Here is a 12,304-nt window from a genome sequence, read left to right on the forward strand (position 1 = left end):
GAGCAAATGGAAACCTATATCATCTGCTTCGTCTTCTGAGAAAAAGAGCCAGAAATGTGTCTGTCATTAGAGTTTGAGAAGAGATGTCAACAACGTTTCAAACTGAGCTCAGATTTGTCAAGTCTGCAATCAAAAGTCAATATTATCGCAGATCTCAATATGAACTCAAACATTTCTCATCAAATTGACTCGAAACCAGATTTTTTTACATTCATTTTACACCTCCATCCTCTTCATGGATTTCCCCATTTGTCTCATTTATTTGTGCTTCTACTATTGCAATTTTAGGAGAAACATCCGAGACTAAATTGATGCCTAAATGAAACACAACTGAGAGCTCCATCAAATCTCCAAAGAGCAACATCTGAGCAATTCAAGTTTTACTCGGAACTAACAATAACTTACAAGTTTAACCCTGAAATGCTTTGCACATCTGAAATCTGTGGATGACATCATAAACAGCTGGCGCGGGGACAAGCGTGCACGGTATGAAGCGGTTCATCCAGCATCATCAAAGTTTCTAGATTCAATAAATATAATGGGGTCTGATTCAGGGGTTGAGCACTTTTAATGAGTCGTAATAGTAGGAGGTCTGACATCGTAATGGCTCAATTTCTTTAACTCTTTTATTAGGTCAGAGGTAGAGAACCGCAGAGGCACTGTAGTCGTGTTCTCCAACACAACACAGCAATCATCTCCGTCACATATTACTGACCCCGGCGGTGAGCGAGAGTCACCTTTAATAAACACAGCAATTACACCTGATGAGAAGAAGCTCTTATCTATGAAGCTATTATACAGATTTCTGCTCACTTACACGGGACAATTTAAAGGGCCGGAAAGGTGAACTATTTGTGAGTGACTCTGCCCGGTTAAAGTTAAGGTTAAAGTTTATTAAGAAAAGATCAATATTTTTATAACTCTGGCAAATTTAAAGGAATATTTTACATTTTTTCTGGAAAACACAAAAGACGACATTTTAAAGAACGTTGGTAACCAAAAATTATTAGCCTCTATTGACTACCGTTGTATGGACACAAAACCACTGAGACATTTCTTAAAATATCTTTTTTCAGTTTTCAACATCATGAAAATGGAAAAAATGATTTTTTACATTTTTTAACTGAGATGTTCAGAGTGTTTAAGGCTTTCATTTTTGTCTTGATTTTTTCTTTAACGTTCATAATAGACTATATACATTGACATGATAAATAAAGCTTTAATGTAGAACAGCCGAGAACATTTGGTCGTAGAAACATTTTAAGAGAAATGTCTCGGTTCATAATTTAATAACTTTTGATCACAGACATTGGTATTTTGCGAGCATTCCGTCTCACTGACATTGACACACATTAAAGTGATAGTTCACCCCAAAAAAAGTTCTGTCATCATTTTCTCACCCTCATGTCATTTCAAATCTGTATGACTTTCTTCTGCAGAAAACAAAATAAATTATTTTGAAGAATGTTGTTACCAGGTATTGGTTTTGCATCTATAATAGAAATGAATGGGTGCTGGCAATGTTCGGATACAAACTTTCTTCAAAATATCTTCTTTTATGTTTTGCGGAAGAAAGTCATACAGGTTTTAAATGACAAGAAGGTGAGTAAATTATGCCAGAATTTTCATTTTTGGGTGAACTGTCCCTTTAAGTTCTCTTAAAATTTAGATTACTGGGATTGTTTCTAACCCGAGAAATCTGAATAGCAAAATACTTAACCAAAATCTTGAAGGTTTTGAAAATCAACCAGGAGATCCTTGTTTGTGATTTTTCTTCCCTATACAGGAAATGATCAGCATCTTCCTGAAGAAACAGAGACTGTGGGATTCAGATCATCCCAGGAGGGAACATCAGGTCATGCATGCGCACATCACTATAAAGGTGTAAAAGTTTTTTTTCTTTTAAAGTGGGAGGACACCTCTAAAATAAAGCAATGACTGTGCTGAGGTTACGTCTTGTTAACGTCTCTTCTGTTGTTTCTGACGTTATGCCAAGTTCACGCCTGCCTGTGCGCACAGAAGTAAGGCAACCGGCTCAACCAGACAATACCTCATTTACTTCGACGCCTCTACGCAAGATCAGATCAAATAACTGGAAATTTGTAGGACAAAGCCATCGATAAGCTGAATCACAGAGAATGGTCATTTAGCTGTTTGAGTGAGACCAGAGAAATCTGAAGCTTGAGATGATGGAACAAACACTGAGAAATCTGTGAATCCTGACTGACAGTATAGTAATCGCAAGCACAGACAAAGGTGCTTTATTACTAGACTCTGGAAGAATTCTTACAGAGAGCCACAGCATAATTTATCTCTGAAGTAGGATTTATGTCAAACTGTGCATTCTTAGTTCTTGTTTTACATAAATCCCAAGAGTAGTGTTTCTGGAGCTCAATTAGAAGAGCATTGCGCTGCAAAACAAAGGTCATGCGATGATCTCCAGAGAACACATATATTGATAAAAACAATGCACATATGTCACTGTCTATGAAAAAAATGCATGCATGTATTTTTAAATTGGTGTACCAAAGATGCAATCATTAAAACAAAATAGCATTTTAAAGATTGCATCTTTGGTACACCATTTAAAATTCTTGTTTTAAGTAAAATGTTTCCTTGAGAAATATAATGAAAGAAGGTGAATTATAAAACATTATAAAATGTGTTTGGTATGTTTATCTTTTGCATTAATGACAGTATCAACTTTAACTTGCATGGACAAAATCTGACAAGCAAACCTTTTTTAATCAAATTATTTAAATAATTTCAACTTTTTATAATTTATCACTGGTCAAGATTTGTAAGTGTAAATTGAAGTGATTTGTACAGCCAAACATACAAATTTTGAGGCAGGTATTATGCTGCCTTCACGTGCGGCCTGAAATTTAAGTAACGTCTAGATTTAGTTACAAAGTATTAAGTAACATTAAAACATTAATATTCCTAATGATTCAGTAGCATTAAAACGTTACAAGTATCTGCTAACATTAAAAGAGCACCGTTCCATAAATTACTTCCGGGTTGAAGTGGGAATTATCGAATTTCCGAGAGCACGTAATGCATTTCTGTCAGATGTTAAAAAGGTTTTTACCTGGAGTCATGTAAAAGCTTTAGATTTAAAAGCTCAACTGTGATGAATTAGACCTGGACTGACAGCTCAGGTTCGGCTCCTCAAGAGCCATTCCAACATCAAGTCCTGCTGTCAATCCAAACAGATTAACAAATGTAAGAATTCATGTTTGGAATCACCAGCTCAACTCATTTGCTCCTGGAGCCAGGAGTCCACTAGAGTCAGATAAACAAATCATTTCACACTGACATCTTCCCCCAATAGTCAAACGAATGATCAATGTATAGCCTATGGGGCCTTTCGATTTTAATTTGAAATTCCTACAAATCCCTTGAATCATGAATATGACCTTATGCTGGGTTTAGACCTCGGATCTGGGATATTTTCCAACTCAAATCCGGAAATGACAACCTAATTTGGTAACATTTAAAGTAGGCATATAGCGTTCCATAATGATTTAAGGACATTAAAACAACAGAAGTATTTATTAACATTAAAACGGTGCAGTTGCACTTATGGTTTCCTACCCTAAATTCGAGGTTACATCGCTGTTTTATGCAGGTTTAGGTAATGACGGTATGGATAAAAATCCAAAATGTCAAACTTTGCAAAAGAGGAAAAAATCGTTTGACCTCTCGCTGTGTTAGTCTGTCGATATAAATCACCTGTAGACTGTGAGAGATGATAGTTCCCATAGCTCTCTAGTTTTATAGTGTTTTGATATTTTGCTGATATAATGTAACTGTCATGCCGTATCACGTGCAGCCACATGGAGCTCAACAGCGACCTCTGTCGCCACAGTAGCGCCACTGCCCAATGTTTCACCCGCTGCCAGAAGATGAGATGAGTAGGAACTGTATCAAGGTAAATTTACACTTTACCTGAAATTACTGAAGCAGTTAAAATAGTCGTTTATGTTCTGTATAATGAAGTTAAATATTTTTTTAAAAGAAAATAGTTTTTTCGAAGTAAATAATGAATGGTGTTACGGTAAAATGGTTCTTTATGCTATTCGGCTCACCGAAGAATCTTTCAATTAAAGGTTTCTTTTTGGAGCCACAAATAAGTTTTTGTACAGATTCATTGATATGATTCGTTGATGTCGTTGATAAAGGTTCTTTATGGAATCATAACCTTTCAGGAGTTTTTATTTTTAAGAGTGTGGCCAAGGTTGCCAGAGCATTGCTTTATGGTTGCTAAGATGTTTTTAGCATACTTATATGGGTTGCTAGGTCATTTACTAACTCGAGTTGCTTGGTTGTTGACCCAAGTCAACAGAGTCCAATCATTTTATTGTCGATAAAAATAAATGTTATTCATAAGAATCAACAGCAGTAGCTTAATAAGTCTTTGCGTTTACAGCCACTGATTCAAAGACGGATAAACACAATGGTCTTTACATCCCCAGGCAAAACATTCTTTACTACATTCTTTTACATTCGTTCCTACTCATCTCATCCTTGAACCGGTTAAGAAATGCAAAATAATACCATGTCATTTTGCACATGAGAGCTCTTTGATTTTAAGGTGAAGGTGATGGGATTCAGTGTCTCGCATGATTAATCTAAGTCGGGGTGATTGGCATTTTTGCAGTGCACACCAGTGGCCCCTATAGATGTCTGTGGGCCCGTGAGCGGCTGGAATGTCTCTGTATTCCTCCATCAGTCCTTTAGCTCAGATTACAGCGTTCATAGATCAAGCTGACAGTGCAGAATGGCTGAAGAGGACCAGACCGCAGGACCTGACGGAGCTGCCCGCAGCATGCTGGTCCCCATTTAGACCCACATCACAAAATATCTAAAAATGTGCCATCTGTCTTAACGCTTTTGAATACATGCAAACATATTGTTTTGTTGTAGCATTTTTACAGCTTGCTTTAGAAAATATCTAGGAACCATACAGATGTTCTTTGAAAGATGATTCTTTGGTGAACCAAAAACAAGCATCTATTGGATATTTTAAACTAGATTTAAGGTAATTTCAGTGCTTGAATGACAGGAGCATACATCTGAATTGTCATAATTGCAAAACTTTAATACTTTAGGTTAAAGCAAATACGTAACTGTTTGAGATATATTAATACAGTGTTGACGTGCAATGAGGTGAAGAAAAAAGATGGTAGATCGGGGCAAGCTGTGACATTTAGATGACATTGTGATACAGAAAACATGATATGGATTGTTTTCTGTTTTTTTACCATCTGTTTAATTCTGTTGGTTGAGCTGCCAACACATGTCAAATGTATTCTTTTATTTTTTACTTTTTACTTTTACTGCTTTAAGAAGTTCTGTCTTAGGGGTTTACTCTCTTAATTCCTTTCTAGGCTATTCACCCAAAAACTAAAATTCTGTCATCATTTACTCACTCTCTTGTGATTTCAAACCTTTATGACTCTCTTTCTTCCGCAGAAAACAAAAGAAGATATTTTGAAGAAAGTTGGTAACCAAATAGCACTGGACCCCATTCACTTCTTTTGTTTGGACACAAACCAATGCAGGTGAATGGGGTCCAGTTAACAACATTTTTCTAAATATATATTTTTTGTGTTCTGCAGAAGAAAGAAAGTCATACAGGTTTGAAATTACAAAAGGGTGAGTAAATGATGAAATCATTTTTATTTAGGGGTAAACTATCCCGTTAAGTTTAACTTTGTTTAATATAAATTTAATTTTATTTTTCATTTTGATTAGCATATTTTTTCAGTTTAATTTGAATTAATTTATATACAGAAGGTTCAATTAAACCTTGAATGTTGTCAATTATAATCAGTTGTATGTACAAAAATATTGTTTATGTTTAGCTTTATTTGTTATTTGAATTGAAATGTTTTACATTTTGTTCAAAACGTTGTGATATTTTCATATCGTGAGCCAAGTATCATGAATTGTATCAAATCATAAGATAAATCCATCATTACACCACTAGTTGCTTTCAAACACCCAAACCTTCTCTTCATTTAAAAAAAAAGTGTGACTAACCAGCCCAAGTCTGCATTATATAAAAAATGACACCTGACTTTTAGAGGCTGTTTCCTCGAGATTATCTGATGGCGTTTCAGATGGAGGTCAGATGTGAAGACACTGATACTCAGGTGAGTCCGATCGGACGCCCTCTTTCCTCTCGGCTCTTGCTCATTTGTGTCTTTTACCGGGCGCAGTCATGTGAGGAGGAATGTTCAGGAAGTGACTCTGCTCCGGGCGAATATCTGAGTGTGGGGCTGAGAGACAGACAGATAGAAGGATAGAAAGATGACAAAAGACAAGGGCTGAGAGTGGCCCCGGGGCCGAGTCGGCACGCCCACCTGTTGACTGGGGTCCGGGCGCTAAGTGCACTGTGAATGGACACTCACAATGGTGGTGGCAAGATGATCTGCTCTCTGTCCGTCTTTAGCTGCTTCTCTGATCGCCTCTTCCTCTCAGTGTTGACACCGATCAGCAGGTGATAGATCGACACAAACCATGAGAAAGAATCTGGGGAGATCTTGTGTGTCTTTTTTAACATCTGCCTCAAATTCTTCTTAAACCTGCCTTTTCTTCATTTTCTATGGCCATCGATGTTGCTCAAACTTTTTGTGAAATTGCTTTTGGCTATGTGTCGCCAGGGTCTCGAGGTTAATTGTTTCACACTTAAACAAACTATCCAGTCATCACTCAGACACTTGACAGACTTCCTCGAAACGTGAAAACAATGAGATGCAGTCTTCTTTAAAAGGGAGTATTTGATCGCTTTCTTGAATCGCGAGACCTATGGAGATCTCAGTCACGTTTCGTAGTCTTTTAAGGTTTCTGGGAGAATTCTAAAAAAGTCCATAGATATCAATAATATATTTATATATTGCTGACATTTTTTTGAAATGCAATGAGATTGTAGAGCTATAAAATTCTTGTTGCCAGGTCATTTGGTAATGAAAGGATTAGATGAGAAATGGTCACGTTGAGTAAACTTCGGACAAAATTGGCCACTCTGAGCACTGTCATCTTTGATCTTTTGTGATGTGATCCTTTCTGAAGAATAAGAAAACCTTTTTTGGGTCACATTAAGTTCATATCAAAATTGTTTTTGTTAAGAATCTGATATCTATACAAATGTGTGCAGAGTTTGGAAGATAAAAATGGGGATTACACAGTGACCCAAAATCTTTTTAGAAGAAAAAAATTGTATCCTTCCAAGTGTCACATTGCTTTATAAAGATTTAGAAATCAATGAGATTGTAGTTTTACATGCTGTATACTATTCTGTTTCTGCAATATTTGTGATAAATGTCACCAATGAAAATAAGTGTTTTTATAGTTTCTTCCCCCCCAAAAACATCACAGATGAGACAGCAATGAGATCAAACGGTGAGTAAAAGGAAACCTTTGCTTAAGTCTCAGAAATTTCTCTTGAAACCAAGACCCAGAAAAGAAAGGTTCAGAAGAGTGACACAAACTGAGCTCAGATTTGCCAACATTTCTATACAATTTTATAGCCATTTTTGATATTCTGATGAAAATGATTTTCTTTTTGATTTCTATTTAGGAAAAAGGGAGAACAGACAGTTGGTACTCCTCTGTTGACTAAGACACCTTCCTCTGTCATGCACTTTACAAACCTACAATTATCCACAGACAACACGACAAATTACAGCAGCATCCAGAAACCAGCTCACGCTAACCTGGAGGCAACTACAAGAAATCTGATCTCCTTACCTCAGAAACCTCTGAAGCTATGGGTCTCAATCGTCACGGCGTGAGGTCAGTGACATTTTTAAGCCTTTCAATAAGTAAGCTCTTAAAGCTGGTGTTTGAATTTTTAAACTGTTTCTAAACCTGAAAATATTTTAAGATTATGAGTGAATCAATATTAATGTTATTTAAACATAAAATGTAATAATCACCCCTGTAGGATCCCATATAAATTGAAGGTATGTTAACCAAGAGTTCATTGCTCACACGTTGCTCCTCAGATGCGGTTTCAGCATCGACTTTCTTCTAACATTGCTTTAAAGAAATAAAGACGGAAACAAATTAGGCAATGGAGGTGTCAAATGAACGTCGATTGTAGAAGTCAAATAATCATGGATTTGAGAAAATTTGATGAGAAATGTTTGAGATCATAATGAGATCTTCAATTATATTGACTGTTGATTGCAGACTTGTCAAATCTGAGCTCCGTTTGACACATTGTTGAGATCTCATGCGAACCTCAGACACTTCTTTAAAGCTTCTGTGTCCTTCTTCTTAAGCCAACACTCAAAAGCTCTTCGCACCCATGATAGAGAACATACTGTTCACGTGAGACGCGCAGAACCCTGAGAACAGCCACAGTCCATCACACCTGACATCAGATTCAGACGTCAAACAGTGCTCATGTTTTATGGATTTTATAGTTCCGAGATGTGGCATGACAGACCGGAGCATTAGGTACAACAACAGTATTTCACCAAACTGACACCTGTGCCGTCACACAGCGCAAGTGTGAAGAGATGCCTGGCGGCTGAAATGAATTTGAAATGGACCCCGTGATATCGCTCTTAGAGCCAAATATGTGTGCCCGAACGCTTTGAGATCTGGGAGATGTTGCGTGTTGAGGACGGAGCGGCTCGGCCCGGCTCTGAATCAGCGTGTCAGTTTCACTGGCTGCTCTGTGATCTCTAAAGCGGCGTCTCGCTCCAGCGACGACCTCGGCTTTTATCTCCATCACAGAGCCATCACCTACAGCTTCAGTTACCATCACAGTGACAGCTTTAAAAGAGCAAAGATCTGGTTCACACACAGAATGATGAGTTTTGAGAGGGATATATGAGGGCGGTTGAATACTATGGTGGATGCTGGGTCACTGTCAGTTTAAGAGAATTAAAACACAATGATGGAGAACAGCAACAGTTTCAGTTAATACGATTGGCTATTATCTTTGGTCTTATATTTACATTTATAGAAAAATAAATATCTCTTTTTTAGATCTGTACAAAAATAAAACAATGCAGAGAACACGATAATGTTTGAGCCATCGAATATGTAGTTTAATGATTGGGGATAAAGACCCAAAAATAAATATTCCGTCATCAGTTATTCACCCTCGTGTTTTTCAAAACCTGTTTGTGACTCTTTCTTTCGTGGAGCACAAAAGAAGATAAGAGAAGAGAAGTTGAGACGTCTCGGTGGTTTTGTGTTCATACAGTGGAAGTCAACAGGGTTCAGTGTTGTTTGGTTATCAACATTCTTCAAAATATCTTCTTTTTTGTGTTCTGCATAACAAAGAAAGTTGAACACGTTTGGAATGACATGAAAGTGAATAAATGATAAAAACATTGTTTGGGGTGAAATTTAAGTACCCTTATGGAAATGAAAGAATATCTATAACTTTGTGGTCTAAGTTCTGGTAAAACCATATAACCACAAAATTACTATGGCCTTAGCACAATAACCATAGATTTACCATGGTATTTAGTAAAACTTTGGTAAAACAAATCGCAATCAATCTGCTCAAAGAACATCCCTTATGAAAATTAACCTAGGTTATTATTACAGTAAAAGTGAAGTGACCTTGCTTTTTGGTGGAGCGATTACCATGGTATTTTTGCATTTATTTGTAGTAAAACCATGGTTAATTTTCCTATGGGTAGTATTAATGCATACCTTTGAAAGCATTGCCATTTGATCATTACATGAAACTTAACCACCGTGTTGTTCTGCGTACAGTTGTTTGGAAAAAATGGTGCTATATAGCACTAAAAGTGGTTTTTGGCTGGTAATCATTAGGGAACCGCTGACAGTGCTAGAAGCATATCTTGGTGCTTCAGTGGTTCTTTGGGATGACTGAGGTACTGTATAGAACCACTGAAGAACCTCTAAAGAACCGAGATATGGTTCTTTATAGCACTTAAAGGAGTTCCCCCACGAGCCAAGAACCACTTTTAGAGCTATATAGCACCATTTGTTTTAGAGTATAATTAGAAGCAAAAGTGAAATCCACCTAAATGATTGACATCCTTTAGCCTCTCGACAGGTTTATGGCTGTTTAGTGTTCACTGTAGACCTGTTAGCTCTCATTTGTAAACCCTCGGGCCATAGAAATACATGAATGCATAACACCCCTTAAAAATAATAACGATCTGCACCTGAGAAATGTGTAACCAGTGAGGTTTTTATCCCTCAAATGTTCAGTCACACAGAGAAAGTGGCTCAGAATCCTAAATCAATCACAGCAGCTGTCAATGTGGCGTCCTCTCAGCTCGCTGGCCTGCCAAAGGGGACAACAGGCTTTAACAGGACAGATTAACCTGTGATTGCACCGGGCAAGCTGCGAGCGTGACTTATTGTGCCACACGATGCTGATCTGGGGTCAGGTGTTTTGTGCACTCTATCATACTGAATTGTAAGATAATCACCAGGAGAGATAAGATGAGATGTGCTGTGAAGATCGGAGGATAGGTGGACTTAGACAGGCTAACTTCCAGCTCCTCAAATCATGAGGGAGACATTTTTAACCCCCGTGAGCTCACTAGGCAGCATTTTAAGACATCGTATGTGAATGGTTGTTAAAAAAAGAAAATAATTTAAATGATAGCAGAATAATTGTGTATAAAAGCAGAACAATAATGCATTTTAAGATATTTACAAAACATTAAGAAAAACATTTGTATTCGTTGGTTTATTAAAAGTAATGAATAGTGTGTTTAAATGGATAAAAAAAGAATTTTAAAATGTTGTCTCGAATGCTGCAAATGTAATAGTTCATTCTGTCATTCTGCAGAAGAAATATCAAAATAACATTAATTTAATAGTGTTTATAAAATGCACATATAAAAATGTATAATAAAATACTTTCTTTTTCACATTTTTATGTATTTATATTAATGAATTCAACATTGAATAGTATTTATAAAAGACATACAGAAAAAAAATTAAAAGAACAATTCAAATATTTTATTATTTATATCTTTATATATTTGTATTAATTAATTCAATATTGAATAGTATTTATGAAATATTTATTTATTAAATATTTAGTGTTTTATATTTATACTTCTCTATTATATTATAGAAATTACACTTAATGTATACAAGTGAATTTATAAATTTCAGTAAATACTGTAGTATACATACTATGGTATGCTTCCAAAACACTATAGTATTGTTACATTTTACTACAAATAATTATGGTTAATACTACACCACAGTTTTTTTGTGTGGGATGTGTTGTTGTGTGGATGAGTTGCTGTCTATGTAGATGTGTTCCACATCAATATCTCGTCACCGTATGAGGCGGCTGCTGCTACATAGTCAATAGAGAGCAAGAGAGCTGGTTAGATTTTAGAGCAGAGCCATCATCCCTGTCAGGAGGCTTAAATGTGTGTGAGACTGAGAAACAGAGCAGGCTTAGTGAAGAAATAGCTGGAGGTGCGATCTTATCTGATTTTACCTGAAGAATGACACCATAATGGAACAGCAAGGGTGTAATTATTCCCTCTCCTCGGCTGTCCCTCTCTCCCTCCTTCTCTCCGCCCCTTCATGCTCTGCCCTTTCTGACAAATTAAGATTAATGATGGTGATAAGCGCTGGTTCCTGCCTGTCTCTGCTCTGGTGTGTGAACAGAAATCCTTGTTTCACAGTAGTTCCCACTATGGCAGTCATCCGGGTTCAGGATGCTGGATTATGACATTCGTCTGAACCCCTCATCACCTTTTCCTCATCATGCTTTCAATAAACAGAAGCACATAGATGTTTATAACTTGTTGGTTTGGGTATGTGCATGTGTGTGAATTTCCCCTGCAGGCACAGGTGTGTGTGTCTTTCAGTGGTGTGATACAGGTTTTGGAGGAATTGTGTTTCACCACTACAGAGGGTCTTTCCTTAATCCATTCACACCCTCTGAGTGACCCGGGCTCAGGAGTCAGTCTGAAGAGAGAGAGAGAGAGAGGCTGAGAAAGGCGCTGAATAAAGGAGAAGAGATTATCCGCCATTCCTGATATAATTCAAAGTCTGTTTGCAAACCAAACGCCTCGGAGAGATTTCCACTGAAGTGGGGCATTGGAGAAACGTCACGCGTGGACGTCCACATAATCCCTACAAAGACGGTAAAATGACACCTGATGTATTCAATACCATTGTCATTCTCTCTCCATTAATCAAGCATGTTATCAAGTTACAATTTGATTTATAATCAGAGAAAAAGTTTGATATTAGATGTGATTGAGTCTTAAAAAGAGGAGGTCTGTGACCTCAAGGAATTGAGAACAATAGATTGTGTTAA

The sequence above is a fragment of the Triplophysa rosa genome, linkage group LG18 (assembly GCF_024868665.1).
Source record: "Triplophysa rosa linkage group LG18, Trosa_1v2, whole genome shotgun sequence".
In the NCBI taxonomy this organism is placed as follows: Eukaryota; Metazoa; Chordata; class Actinopteri; order Cypriniformes; family Nemacheilidae; genus Triplophysa; species Triplophysa rosa.